Source organism: Alligator mississippiensis, chromosome 3 (assembly GCF_030867095.1).
Source record: "Alligator mississippiensis isolate rAllMis1 chromosome 3, rAllMis1, whole genome shotgun sequence".
NCBI lineage: Eukaryota > Metazoa > Chordata > Crocodylia > Alligatoridae > Alligator > Alligator mississippiensis.
Window position 1 is genome coordinate 200,523,238 of NC_081826.1, and position 16,091 is coordinate 200,539,328.

The 16,091-nt window shown below is 42.8% G+C and overlaps 1 long non-coding RNA gene across 1 annotated transcript in view; it reads left to right on the plus strand.

Annotated features, from left to right (window-relative positions):
• The window catches only part of LOC132249137 (uncharacterized), a 112,323-nt gene that overhangs the window by 81,874 nt on the left and 14,358 nt on the right, over nt 1-16,091 (plus strand). The gene's annotated exons all lie outside the window — the stretch shown is intronic.

Genomic DNA, 16,091 nt, shown 5'->3' on the forward strand with positions numbered 1-16,091 from the left:
CTGGCTTAAGCTGCTAAAACCTGGTGGAAGGGGCAGAAGCTAAACTAGGGATAGGGACCCAGGGAAAGAGGAAAGTATCACCATGGCCAGGTGCATGGCAGGCTGATAGGAATTAGGGCCAGCGGCCCAGGGAAGAGAGCCTTGCCAGGATCAGAGGCTTGGCAGGCAGACTGGAGTGTAATGTATGGGCCAGGGGGCCCAGTGGACAACTTAAAGCAACTTCTATGAGGTATGGACATGACTACAGGGCTGGAAGGAGACCATGAATAGCTCATAAGGCAACTGGTGCCTTGAGGCACTAATTGGGCCACGAGTGCCATTGCGTAATGCCTGAGGGGCAGAATACAGCTAAACTGGGATCACTCTGGGGCCCTGATGGCAGTTTCCCAAAACCTTACAAATAACATCAACGTGTGGCAGGAAAGGTAGAAAGGGAGGGTACCTTGGGGAGCCTGAGTGGGGACAGTGGTCAAGTGACCACCAGGGAGCATGGTGGCCACCCCTGAACCCTGATCCTGTCACACACCTAAGTCACATAGGCACTATTAAAAATTTCACCTGCTATTATTTTGTGAAACATTTAACAACATAAACAGTAATATTAAGCCACATATTTAATCAGAAAAACAGCAACAGAATGTGCCACATGTGTGCAATATAACTAATCAGCAGTTCTCTGAGAACAGGAGTTGGTTGAATAATATTTAGTAATTACTAAAATCAGCAAAATTTGCCGTTTTTTTTAAGTTTCATTAAACACTTGTGAGCCAAGCTGAATATATTCAACAGATAGTGTGAGCAAATAATCAGCAGTTTCTGGAGTGTTCATGAAATTTCATGTGTTGGGGTTTGGTTCTCAGGTGGTGGTCTACACACATCCACATTCTTGTATATGACTAGAGAAACCAAAGTTTGGAGAAAGCACTTACAGATTGAATACTTTTCTTTCATAGCAAATGTGTGTACATGGTTAGTTCAGGCAGGCTACCTCCAAAGCTCTACACAGACACTAAAGGCTTTAATAGTACTTGAATCAAAACCTCATATTCATAAATAATTGTCACTGTGGCAACAAACAGAAGTCACATTTGTCCTAGGGTAAATGATTTTATCCTGGGACAAGGTGCAATCATTCAGACATGTATGTTTGTTTTTTCCCTCAAATGGTTCATGGGATAGAAGGTGCTAACAGTTTGTCTCAAAATGTGTCTGAATGCTTCTCCTGGGGTTGTATCATTGAATCAAAAGCAGAAAAGCAGATGTCCACTGTCACTTACTAAACTCTGATTAGAAAGGTGATATGTGTACATGCCAATCCTAGGACATTTCTGTTCTGAGATAAACAAGCACAACTTGTCCCAAGACAAATGAAGTGTCTGTTCCTAGCCTTTAATATGGTTATTTGACTGTTGCTAGTAGGAACCTTAAGATCTGATGCCATAAACAACAGACACGCAACTTTACAGATTGAGAAATCCTACTGAGCCCAGATTAGGTGCTTTGAATTCCTTCAAATTATTTATATATATGAAGTTGTTACTTAAGTATAAAGGTTTTCAGGATTGGGGTCCTTAATTTCTGTATTTCTTGCCATTTTCTTCTTTGTGAATAAACTTAGGCCTAAATCCTTAGGTTCTTTAGAAAGAGCCACTACTGGCTGACTTAAGCTTTGTCTGAAAATGAATATGGCCCATATATGAAATATTGTTACATGTAATAGCATTATCCTGTAAACTCAGTCATTTATCTGATTTTTCTCTTCAGTAAGAAAACTTAAGTCTCATAGAGTGAAGACATTATATAAATTGTTCTGTTTAGTAATAGCAATGTTCATTATGAGAAGCTTAATTATGGTCATCATTTATAAAAAAAATCAAAGTCTTGTCACAGAAAGCATAATAATGAATGTCTCTTGTTTAAAAATTAATGAACCATTTCTTTTCTGAAGGTAGGAAGCCTGCTAGTCTGCAGGGTGTCATCATTTTTATTCTCTTGTTTAAAAGAATTAATATTCATGCAAATTAGATTCCAAATAATTGCAGAATGTGGGTCTTTTTTTATATATTACAATTTATGTATGTATTTGTTTATTTACATATATGAGCCAAAAGCAGGACATTGATAAAAGAATGTAATTTGCAGTTTTGCTAGAATTGTTTTGAATGTGGGGCCAATTTGCTGTCTTACTTATCCTGATGTAGATAATTGGTGACTCTGTCTCTACCCCAGCTTCACACTAATATATAGCTAAGAGCTAGATTCTGCCATTCTTACAGCGAGTAGCATCAAGAAGAGTAAAAATTCATTGGGCACATCTACATGTGAAATTAATGTGCTACAGTGAACTCCAGTGCATACTGCACCTGAGTTTATTGCTCCCAAGCACTGTGTTTACACATGTGCCCAAAACCACAGCATACTGAGCCACATTGTAGCAGCCACAGCTGGCAGGGGGTCCTAGGAGTCAACCTGCAAGCCTGGGGCTCCTCCAACCTGGTTCACTGTTCTGCAGAGGAGCTGACTTGGGGCGTGAGTGTGCTCCAGCGTGGGGCTAGCCAGCAGGCAGCCCCCGCACTGAGCCACTCTCATGCCCAGCAAGCCCCATCAGCATCCACTCGTGCATTGCTGCGCACCAAAGAACACTGTCATAGGTACTGTCATAGTACTTGTGTTTATAAGTACTTACCTATGGTGGAGTTAATTAGTTTCCTGTAGCCTAATGGGGCCACATGTATAGATGCTGAGACTTTACTGCAGAGCTAATTAGACAGCTCTGCAGTAAATATTTCGTATAGATGTACCCACTGTGTTTTTTAGCTGATGGGAAATTTCCTCTTGGGCAGAGATCGAACACAAGGTTGGCATATGTGACTTAAACTGGGTTTATATGGTGCGTAGATGTTGTAGTAGCTGTCTGCGCAAGAGTGAATTTCAGCCAAGTAAGGCTGACAGAATCTGGTCTGTGGTCCTTAGTTGCAGGGGGCAGTTGTCTTCTAAGGGAAGGAGGATCTGGTAAATGAAATCTCAGCATTTCAAAAGAAAACAGTTTATAAAAACAGTTGATGGGGATTTTGTTGACATTTTGCATGTTATTTTGATCCTCTAATGGAATTTCATGGCTTGGAAAAATGTGTATCCTTCATTGGGTAGGCATTTTGTTAGTAGCTAGAGCTGTAAACAATATCAAAGAGAGGCAGTTTTTGAACTGCTTCAAATTAGCTGGCAGTGTTAGCTTTCTGCTGTCAAAAAGAGGGGAAAAAAGGATGTGGGTAAAAACCTACTCTGCAGAGTGCAGCCCTTTTACAGCAAGAGAACAGGCTGGTCGTAACACAGTTTGACTGCAAGGGCGGCTGTGATTCTCCTTGAGGATCAAAATTTTGTTATTTTAGAATATGACCTAACTAAACCAAGAAATGCCTCACACACCCTGAATAAATTAGCAAATAAAAACTGCTTGCAAAGAAAAGATGTTAAAAGCTAAAGTGCTAGGATAATTAAATGCATATTTCAACAGTATTTATCTGGCATTGATTGGCTGAGGCCACTTACTGTGAAGAGTTGAATAGTTAATTCAAGTGCTGGGCATCTCTTAAAGGAGATGACCTTGGGGTCATATAATTGTAACAGTAATTAATTTAGTTAAAGAAATGAATGTGTTCTCAATTAGCTTGGCAGGCATTATAATAACACAAGTGGGATTTATATTTGCTTATGTCACTCCGCTGTAAGGATAAAGTTATTGGATTTGTTTGCCTATATTTAGTCCCCCAGTTCATGATTCTTCACAGTAAAGATCTGAAGGTTTGTTCATTCTGATTAATAGGTGTCCAACCCTAATGCTGCAGATATTGGCATAATCACTTAAGGGACCTGAGGGGCATATACACATCATTACAACTGGCAGAAGTCACTGTTACCTACTTAGCTGCTGCTCATGCTGATTTTTCCCATTGCAGATTCCAAGGCCTGTTAAATTTACCCCATAAATTGGTGCCTGATCTGAGATTATTCCACCATTGGGGCTCTTGGAGGTTTATCACAGATATGTTATTCTGCTGGGATTTGTACTTTTTTCCACTGCTCTAATCTGCTGTCACTATAAGACAGGAAAGCAGTAATTCATTTTACTGTACTCTACCTCTGTATTGCTGCAATCCTCTGATCTAAACCTCCTAATATTTTTTTTAATTTTAGAATGTTGACACATTTTCACTGTTCATTGGTCAAACTAAATGTATAACAGCTATAATCCACCTGATCCACATGACAGAATGGGATTTATGAAAACTTGTGTTCTAGAGGAATCCGTTATCAACAACTTCAGTCATACCTAAAGTAACCATCATGATTTGGAAGAAGCAGCATCCTATTGAGACAGGGGAGAGAGAAGTGCCTCACCATAAAAATATGTTAGATGTTCATAAGAAAGCAGAAGTGTTGCTCTGAAAAGAGTTCACAATAAGCCAGTAGACCCCAGACTAGAAGTCATACAAGCATGGCTTTCCATTCTTAACCAGTAGAGGTCTCTGTTACCCTCACTACTGCTGGAGGTGCATGTTACACCCCTTCTGTGCGGTCCCTGCTTTTCTGTCTGTGTTGTGCCAGAGGGAAGAGCAAAACATGCTCATGATACACATTTCAAATGAGCTGTATTTGTCGCTTGGAGGCTGCTCAGTTTCATCACATGCTACCATTTATACAAATTAGAGGCAGGTGAGGACATCCTTTAGTGTTAAGAAGTAGACTAATCAAGTTATTGAGATGGGATGGCTGAGTTGGTTTGTTTTTTGGTTTTAATAAGAAAAAGTCATGTGCCTATGGCATTTATTTAGTAAAATAAAATGCAGGCCTCGATCTGGCCCATCCTCACTGTATGTGCTAAAGTCCCATGGCTTTAGTTAGACTTAAGCATGTGCTTAAAATTAAGGACATGCTTAAATTTTTTTCTAACCAGGGACAGACTCCAGCTTAAGCTAACATGCTTTTCTGAATTGGAAATTTTGTCCTCTGATGTCTTCAAGAAAATGCTCTGTTCTAGCAATTAAATGTATGTAGGGAATCCTGTACACTCTCACACAGCTTTTCTAGAAGCACTTGGTTGTCTTAAATAAGACCCTTAAGTCTCATCTTGCTGTCCAAATGTATGTACATACCTTCAGTAGATACAGATTAAATGGGTGAGCCTAGGGACTCTGCTCACTGGGGTTCCATGCCAATACAACAGTAACTGCAGAATCAGGGTGTAACAGGAAGGGTCAGAATAGCATTGATAGTTGGTAACGAAGGACTAGGGGCTAAACTCAGCAAAGAACTTGGTGATTACAAAGTAAGTGCTGCAGCACATTTGCAAATAATTAAAATGAAAAATGGAAAGTTGTGCAGCCCAGATGTTTGTTAGAAAGGACACTGAAATCAAAGTTCCCCTTAATCTCCCTATTGACTAGTAGCAAGTTCTATATTGATAGGGAAACAAAATTTGAGAGGGAATTGTGTGTACAGTATTTTAGCAGCAAACTGTATAGCGTAGACTCTGATTTCCTTGAGCTCTTGGGGAAATCAACAGAACATAGGTACCTCCGAAAAACCAGGCTGCTTGTTTAGATTGGTAAGTATGGATCCAAGTGACTAACTTTAGGTACCCAATTTTGAAAACTTTGGCCACAATTTGTAAAACAAAATGGTCCTTTGTCCTGAGTGTGTTATAATGCTTAATTGTAACAAAGGAGGTTAGTGATAGAATGCCTATTTAATTCAGAGAAATGTTCATTTTAAAAATTCCCACCCTCCTATTGACACGCTGTCAAGACCACCACTCATTCAAACACAGCACAATGTCACTGGAACCATTTTGATTCAATGTCTTAATTCATATGCTACACTATGTGTGAGGCTCTTCTGTTGGTGATGTGTCAGGTCCTTTGGACTCAATACAATGGATATAGAATTGTTACAACATAAATTAGCATGCACATTCCCACTGAAATCAATTGACTTGGTCCTAGCATTGCTACCCTACATGGTCAGCCTGGCATGTAGAACAGAACATTTTAATTCATAGGGTACTGATACATTTATCTCCAGTGTCCATTTCTTAAAATGAGCCCATTTTGAAAGAAGATTCCATTCAGGTTGTGAGCTCTATTTTAAAATAAATGCCAGAGTATTTTACAGAAGTGATCCCAAACACTCCAGATCACACTATAGATACTGCAGTGATTGTTATAATGTTCTGTGACATCTTTTATGTATGCATTTTCAGCCCATCATGTTCGATGTCAATTTAAATATCTAAGTGATATGTATGCTCCATATAGCATAGCAGCAATATTTGTTCCCAGTGTAAATGGTTATAACTTTACTAACTTCATCATGTACTGGGTGTGAATGCAGCAATTGTTTCACACTGGGGCAAATCCTGTAACTGAATATTTTAGTAGGATTTTGGAGAGATTGGTAGGAAAGAAGAATTCTTTGCAGGAATCCAGGTCCTGGCAGCTGGTGCACTCTACAGAATATCAGGAGTAGGACCACCACGGAGAAACAAACCTCACCCACTAACTCTTACTCTGTGCCAAAGCCTGGCAGGTAAGCCGTATAAATAGCTTAGAATGGTCCCAACTACTCACCTCTGCATTACTTTGAGTGTCTCCTCTGAGGTAGGACATGAGAGTAGTACTAGAGCTCTAAGCCAGCTATCAGTTGCTGGGTGCATGCAATGTGGGAGCACGTGGCCAGGACTTCTTTCCCAGGAGCAGTCATAATCTGGGCAAGGAGGCAGTATAAACTGGGTCTGAGCAAGCCCCTTACCTACCAGCTGAAATAGGGAGAAAAATTCTCTGAACAGAGCTATTTCCTCCAGTCTTCCACACCCCGGGCTTGCAGTCCAGGTTCTCCCTGTATTGGGCTACATAAGGAGCCTCTGGAGAAAGTCTGCACACCATGCTGAGGGTTTATTGTATAGCTTTGATTTCTCATTGTATAATAAACATGCTTTCCTGTTGCAGTAATGGCGGGGGGCAGGATTTGCCTTCTAGCAATGTTATGTCTCAATATAAAATTTGTGAAATCGTTCATAAGTATGCAATCCAAAACCAAACGGTTCCAAAAGTTTCACTGTAAAATTCATTCCCAAATAATAATAATAATTTGACTAATTATTAAAAGAAATAGCTATTTTCTTGTCCTCTAGATAAGTGCAAGGCTGAGAGGGTCAGAAGAGTAAAGAAATAATAACACAAAAACCTTTCCTGTTTTAATTTGTATGTTGAAAGGAGCTCCTTGGAGACCAGATTCCTCTTGATGCATGTAATCTCTTATTAACAGTAAAAAGCACATGTGTCTTCATGGAAAAAAACATAGACCATCATGTCCAGATACCTGGCCAGTGGCCATATGAAGAAACTTTCATAGATTAAGCTTTGAAGGTGGAACCTAGATTTCTTACAGACAAAGCAACTCTGTATCCTGGTAGAAATGAACAGCCTTCATCTATATAGTAAGACGTGCCTGAGATATGGGAATTCAACACGGCAGCCTTGCTGAAATGAAAGTGTCACAGGTTATATCAGTACATTTTTTAATAAAATTCTCTTACCTTGATCAATCTATGCCCTTCAATTTAAAGCTGAGATTAATTCTCCAAGACACATTATGGTACTGTATTAATACTTGAAATCATCTTATAAATGCTTGCTTTCATATTTGGCATAACTATTGTACCAGTATAGAAACTGCTTCTATTGACCTTTAGATTAAAAATATGTTGGATTATCATGATTGACACATTTAAAATGACTCATTCTTGCCAAACACAGCATAACAACTTTTTAACATTCCCTTTTCTTTACAACTGCCTCCACTTTTCATTATATGAAATATGGCTGTATTATACACCACCTCTTATTGCCTAACATGCTTTTTTCAGAGTTCAAGAAGATTTACATTTGGAGCTAAATGTTTCAGTGATTGCTCTGTTGGATTTCATTATACCAGTGTAGTTAATCAAAGCAAGTCTGGCCTTGCAACCATGATTCATTGTATGGTTTTTTGAACTTAGTCATTTACACTGAATGAATATACACATTATCACCAGACTACCAGATTTTCTTTAACAGCCTGCATGACACAGTACTGTAATGCCTTAGTAAACTGCTTATGCCATATGAGTGCTGCAGATGCTTTTTTATTATTTTTGTATGTTTTTAAGGAATTAATTGATAGCCAACCTTTTAGAATTGGTTGAGGAGGAGTCATAGGAGGGCGGAGTCCAAGCAGGGGCAGTGGGTTTGACTGTAAATGGGAATATTTTTCAGATTTATGCACTTTGTCTATGCAGGCTGGGTGGTCAACACAATAGTCATTATGAAGAAATCCCAAAATAAGCATTATACAGTCAAGTCTGGGTACAGCTTACCCAACCACATATTTGAGAGTGGATTTCAGTTATGGCCAAAAAGAATCACTATATCCGTGTGGTTGGGGATAGGCTTTGTGGTTTCTATTTCTTTTTTTCCTGGAGAACCTAAATGAGCATGTCATATAATTACTCAAGAGGAAAATTCCATTAGCTTTTAATGCCTTGGGTAGACTATAATTTAAGATGATTGAAGCATGTGTTAGTTAAACCGTGCTAACTAACGTGTTTGAAATGTCTCATGTAGACAAGGCACAATGCCTTTAATGTATACTAGCTGTGTTAAAAACCAATGGTCCCTCGTTTAAAGTCTGTGAATTGGATTTACAAAGATATTTTGGTGTTTATATAAAGACTAGCCAATTGTCCATCAAGAATGACAGAGGGTGGAAGAGGGGAGGTGGCTGGGATGGAATGGTGCCACCTACTGCCCCATGCTGCTCCTGTTCTGCCTCTTGCAGGGAGAGGCCCCCCCACCCTCTGTCCAGTCCTTAGCACTGCTTCGGAATAATGGTGGCACTCCCCCATGCTTGGAGCACCCTGATTGGCTGTTTCTGTCAGCCAATCAGAGCATGAATAAAGTGTTATGGACAGACAGACAGGATTTTATAATATTAAAATATTCTACAGTGTAGAATGCCCAACTCTCTGGGTTCACTATATGGACCAACAGCATCTATTGTAGGGTCCTAGTGATTAAAGTTGCCTCAGTGACTAATAATGAAACAAGAAATTGTCTAAAATTGACAACTTCTTTTCCTATAGTGACAAATGGATAACAGGTAATAAATGAAAATTCTATAAAGGAAATATGGAGAATCAGAATATATATGTTTGTCATGGTGGGGTCCTTCAGGAGGGCTGTGATCTCCTTACGGCCCCCTCACCGTGCCAAGTCGGCCCAAGGGCACCCTCAAATTCTCGCCCGCCACGTCTTTGGTGGTTAGATAAAGTTGGGAGGCTGCCTTACGACTCCCTGGGCACGGTTAGCTGGGACCTCTGTCCCTGTGGGTTCCTGGACCCCCTGGGGGTCTCCTGGTATGATGGGTGCTCCCCAGGCACCCTAGCCTTATGGGCTACGCGTGGCTCCTACCAACCCCTAATACCATGCCCCAAGCCTTGCTGATGGGATAGACGCTGGTATGTCTCTCTATATGTACACGGCCCGTCTCTCGGGCCTCCTCTATGTACTCTCGCCCCACTCTCTGGGGCCTCCTCTTCTGTGCTGCCCTCTCTTGGGCTCTTCGAGCCCACTCGGGGCCTCCCTATAACGTTGCCCCTCTCTGGGGCCTTCTCTGTAGTGTCGCCCGAACTCAGGCTTCTAAAATACAGCCCCCCGTCTGGGGCTTTCTGCGCCCACTCTGGGGACTTCTCGGTAACGCCCCCGACTCTCGGGCCCACCGCGCTGCTACCCCCTTCTTCCAGGGCTCCCCGTGCCACTACCCCCTCTCACTGGGGCAACCGCAGCACTCCACCCTGCTCCGGGGTTTTCTGCAGCGCTAGCCCTGTTTCAGAGGCTCACCGTGCCCGCACTGGGCTTCCTAATAATATGGCCCCCTCTCTCTGAGGCTTGCTGTGCCCCTACTGGGCTTCCTAATAATCTGGCCCCCTCTCTGGGGCTCATCGTGCCCGCACTGGGCATCTCAAAGCGGCTCCTCTCTGGGGCTGGGGTCTACGTACCCCGCACACAACCCAGGGTCTATGTTCCCCGCCCGCAACCCACTAGTTGCGCTCATTACCGCAAACTGCACCTTCACTGGTGCTGTGCCTTCACTGGCACTGGGGTTCCCATACCACTGGGGTTCCCCCTGAGAAACCTGCACCCTCACTGGCGCTAGGGCCCCACCCTCTGTGGGTCCCTATGAGGTTCAGCCGCTCCTCTCTGAGCTTAACTGACCCCACAACTCTGCCCTGCAACTCTCAGGGCCTAATGTGTCCTCACTGGCGCCGGGGTCCTCACTTTACCATGAGCCCCCTATGAGGCCTCCTCCAACCCCTACAGCCTCGCCCAAACCACCGGTGTAATATCAAAGCCTGAACATAAACTCGAGCCTCCTGGCTATAACTCCATATCATTGCTCCAGCCTCTGGAGCTCTCGCAAGCTATACTTGCTGTTAGGCTTGTCCTCCCATCCTAACTGCAGGAGCTCCTGCCCCTCTGACTGCTGGCAGGGAACTGCCAGCTTGGCCTCAGCCCTGGGCTTTAAAAGGGCCAGGCCCTGCCCCCTTCTGGCCAGCTGACTCACATTAGTTGCCCTGGCAACCCGCAGCTGTGCTCGTTATGTTCTGCCAGGGCTCTCTTTCTCCCTGGCAGCTTCTCCTCTCTAGGAGCAGGAGCACTGAGGTGCCCTGTGACAATGTTATATTATTTCTTTGTGGAGAATACACTATAAGCCAGGAATGTAAAGTCCTTGAGAACTTCAGGCACTTTTACACGTGCTCTGGAGGTGGGGGAGGGGGCAATTTAATTATAGCAGCTCCAAGAGCCACTCTAATTAAAGTGCCCCAGCATCTTATGCATTAATATCCCCCTGCTTCAGAATGGCAGAGGGGGCATGTGAACTAAAGTTTGTTTGATGAGGTTTAGTTCAAGTAGCCCTGTCACCATTTTAAAGCACAGGGATGCTAATATACAAGATATGGAGGCTGATTGGAGCACAGTAATTACCAAGCTCCAGCAGACTCAATTATTCAAGTGTAATTGCAGCGCACTGGAGCAGCTCCGCAGCATGTCTACAGGCACCCTTCTAGTATTCTGTGTCCGTGACGGGGAAACAGGAAAAGCAACTGCTCCTGGATACCTCTACTCTGGTTTCAGGTCTTATTACTCTATAAACAACAAAGAATAAACAGATAAGTTCCTGCTGTGGTCACCCCTTGGCAGAAAACTGCTCCCTTCTTCACAGAGGCTTCTGGCAAAACTCGACTCTAGCCCTCAGCTGCCACAAGGTTTACCCACAACTTGGATAATAAAACCAGGAGTTACAGTTTAGTATTCTTGTAAGGGTGGATCTCAGGAACCCAGCCACAGCACTCAGCATACATTATTATAAATAATAGTACCTACAATATTAACATATATGTGACCCAAATATTATACTTGGTTCCACAATAATTGCTATTAGCAGCTTATAAACAACAAAGAGTGAACAGATAAGCTTCTTGCTGTGGTCAGTGGCAGAAAGCTTCCAGAAAGCTGCTCCCCTTTTCATGGAGGCTTCCAGTAGAACTGAGCTTATCTTTCTCCCATGTACTTATAGGAGCTGTTTGCTGGAAATGTGTGGTATACCCAATGAGGCTGTTCAGAATCTGGAGCAAGGATTCCTACAATTACAATACAACCCCAAAACTGTGGTCACTCAAACTTGCAAAGCCAGGCTCAGACTCTGCTCTGACCTACTACAGTACTAATCCTGAGACAAGAACAACAGAGTCTCTCTGGGGGTCAGCTGCAACCCCTGGATTGAACATTATGATATGATACACATATTGATCTCCAACTCCTCCTTCAAAAGAATGACCATCTCAAAGTAGTTATGGGGAACAAACCTGTCCTGGCTTACAGACAGCCCCACAACCTAAAACAGCATCTCTCAAGCAATATACTACCTAACTCAGTCTCAGCAAGACACCAGGCCTCGCAATGGACCCAAATGCCTTCTGTGCCACAACACCAATACAGACCACATAATCACTGGACCAAATAACATGGATGATAACGTACGAGTTTTGTTCACTTGTAACCCGCCAATGTCATATATGCTATCACCTACTTATAGTGTCCCTCTGCTGTCTACTTTGGACAGACTGGATGATTTCTATGCTACAGAATGAATGAACACCACTCTGACATCAGCTGCAGAAAGACACTCCAGTCTGTGGCAGAACACTTTAACCTCCTTAGACACTCCATTGCTGATCTGAGGGTAGCTGTTCTCAGACAGTAAACTTTTAAAAACTAATTTGAATGGGAAATTGCAGCATAAGAAATCATCTACAGACTGGTTTGTGTTAAGCATAGCTTAAATAGATACTATGGCTAGGAATAGACATTCAAAAAGCCTGGGCCTGAATTGATTCAATCATTGCAGGTTAGTCTAACCTGGTTAGGCTAAATCAGTTTTGTAATTGAACAAACATCCCAGAAATGCAGGCACATACCTGTAGTGGCTGAGGCTAGAAGCCGCGGGGCGCTAGAGCAGCCCTCCCTTCCACAGCATGGAACTGAGGGGGGTCTGGCCAGGCTCCGGCAGGAGCTCTGATTATCCCGCTAGGGAATTGATAACACTGTTTATCACCCCATTAAGAAAACAACAGAGGGACATTACCAGCTACTTGTTGGTTCTGCCTGTTGAGTCTACCTGTTGATTCAGGACAGACCATAGCCAGCATGTGGTCTGCTAGCTACACAGACAACTCCTCAGCAAGACAGAGGGGAAGGGGGAATTCCTGTTTAGCAGGGAGTGGTGAGGGGAGGAGAGAAGCAGCCTGCAGTCTCTGGAGCTCCAGCCAGGGAGCAGAGGGGAGGAGCAGAGAGATCCTGCCCTAGAGCAGAGGGGAGAAGCAGAGAGTACCTGCTGTGGAGCAGAGATCTCCGCCCAGCCCAAAGAACATGCTGGGATGCAAGGGGTGTCTGATTTATCTTAAACCAGCAAGGGACCTGGGACAGATATTGTATAAACCGGTTTGACCCAAATCAGTTAAGTCTGATACTACATTCAACTAGGTTTATCTTAAACCAATTTCCGCCATTTTCAAACCAGTTTATATGCACTGAACATCTGTTCTGTTACAGGTTTAAACCAGTTTCTGATCACCTAAACAGGTTTATGTGTAATGTCTATTCCTAGCCCATGGATTCATATCCCATTACCTGGGTTAACTTTGATGACTCCTTTGTTCTTAAGAGCTTAACATCTGTTTGCTTGTCTCTCCCAGCATTGCCCCCATCTCCCTCTCCTGCCTATATCTGCCTTTTCCCCCTGCTTGTCTTTTGTATTCTAATATGTATCCTTCTTATACTCTGCTTTCTGCACATCCTTTCACAGCATCTGATGAAGTGAGCTACAGCTCATGAAAGCGTGTGCGATAGATAGATAGATAGATAGATAGATAGATAGATAGATAGATAGATAGATAGATAGATAGATAGATAGATAGATAGATAGATAGATAGATAGATAGATAGATAGATAGATACTTTGGTTAGTTTATAAGGTGCAAATCTACTCTGCCATCTACTTGACTTCAGACTAACATGGCTAACTATGTCTCCCTACATCCAACATGGCTGCCAGCTATCACCATTTCTATACTCAGCATGTTTAAGAGGGTCTCACTGCTCATCATTCCACTGGGCGTGCTCAGGTTGCATTTTTAAATGTTCCCTCCAACAGTATGGGGTTGGGGTAGACACGGATTATGTTTAGAAATATAGGTAGCTATTAGGATTTGCCTAAATGCCTAAGCAGGTTAGGCACGTAATTCATTGAGGTCAAATCTGGGTGAGGTTTATCCAACACCTAATTAATGTTGTTAATCTGAATTTTGGTGCCTTCTGGACAATGGACTTTTAAAATATGTTAGCGGGCGCATCTACACGTGAAATTAATGTGATGCAATAAACTTTGGTACATATTGCACTGGAGTTTATTGCTGCCAGGCACTGTGTTTACATGTTCACCTGGGACCGCAATACGCTGAGCTGCATTGGAGCAGCCCCAGCTAGTAGGAGTGAGGAGGACAGCCTGCCAGCCTGGGGCTGCTCTGACCCTGCTCAACATGCTGCAGAGGGGCTGGCTGGGGCACAAGGGTGCTTCAGGGCAAGGCTAGCCAGCAGGCATCCCTGCACTGAAGCACCCTCATGCCCCAACCAGCCCCATCAGCATATACACGTGCCTTGCTGCACGCTGAAGAATGCCGTAATAGGATAGCACTTGTGTTTACAAGTACTAACCTACAGCAGAGTTAATTGGTTTCCTGTGGCCTAACAGGGCCACACAGAGCTACAGCAGGCATGTGTAACTACTGAAACTTCACTGCAGAGCTAATTAGGCAGTTAAATACTGGCTACATCTACACAATAAATGTGTAGATGTAGCCAGCATTTATTATCTAACGTGTTAATATTACACTTTAAATCCTGCATTGGACAAAGTTTGAGAAACAGAAACAGGCAGCATTTGTAGGACAGAGCGCAGGAAAACTGCATCAGCAAAATTGCTTTTGATGGGTTAGTGACATTGCTAAAATGCTGTTGACTTGCTAATCACTGCTGTTGATTGGCTGTCTCTGCATACTCTCAGGTGGTGTTTTATGGGACATCCTTTGATTTCAGTATGATCGTAAGGAATAAACAAAACTAGCTGTCAGGTCCTAACTGCAGTTAACAGAATACTGAAGGGGAAGCCAGTCCAGAAATGGAGAGAGGATCCCATAGCACAAAACGAAGGCAAGAACAACTACTGCTGGGGGAAGTGTCTAATTTTTCACAAGCTTCGTAAATGGTATACCTGTCTGAGCACAGTCCTACAGCATAGGAAAATATGGGCCAAATTCTCAGCCATGCTACAGCCATTTTGCATCCATCTAATGCAGTAGTTGTCAACATTTTTAGACTCAAGGCACCCCTTATAAAATGCTAGCTCTTAGTTTACACTTGTTCTTTTTTAATATTTTTTGAGTATGGAAAAATAATATAGTCTTGCTTTTGCAAAGAATTCAGAAAGACCACCATGGATCAGAGTGTTTTTAACAGCATGGATTTCTATTTGAAATCTCTGGATTTATCTTGTGAATCATGTTTGCATACCTAACAGTACTAACATTGCTGGGCACCCTTGAAAGAATCTCAGGGCATCCCTCCATGGCACCCTCATTGAGAATCACTGGTTTAATGGCTAAAAGGAGAGGGGGAGGGAGGGGTTTGTAAACTTGTTGGATCCAGCCAGTGGAGGATTCCTTTCTGTAAAGGCTCCCTTTACATGTTACATGTATCATACAATTACCAGGTTAATTGTGCAATTAATTTAGACCAGCTACTCACGCAAGTTTCACTATTGCACCTTAAAAAGGCCCAGCCAGCTATAAAGTTATTGTTGGAAAGTGTGTAGTAACTTTATAGCTGGTTTCTATCCAGCTTTAATTTGCACATATAGCAGGGTTTGTCCCTGTGGGTGTGAGGCCTGTCAGCTAACAGGGCTCCCAGCCACAGGAGTGCAGCACACGTAGCCCGGCCTGGTAGTCCCATAGCTGAGGGGACTTTTAGCCCCATCAGTGCCCCATGGCTATAGACTCTGGGTCTTGGCAGTGCTCTGCTGCTGCTGATAGCAAGAGTCCATCCAGCTGCAGATTCTGGATCCCAGTTGCCATGGCTGCAAGTCCCATCAGCTGGTGTAACTGCAACTTGTAACTGCAGGAGCTTGTTACTTGCTAGTGTAGGGGGAGCCCAGGAACAGCTCTAGACTCAATTTTAGTTTTAATCCACCCATACAATGTGAGTGTTCAGGTCTGAATGGTTAATTGGCACCAATTTGAACTTTCATAATCTGATATATTCATCAGACCACTTTTCCAGGACCTGTATTCACCCCAAAGTGTGTGAAGAGGTATGGCAGGGGGGAAAAAAATATAAAATCTTAGTTTTAAAAATCACACTTCCTCAAAAAAACAGAAGTGT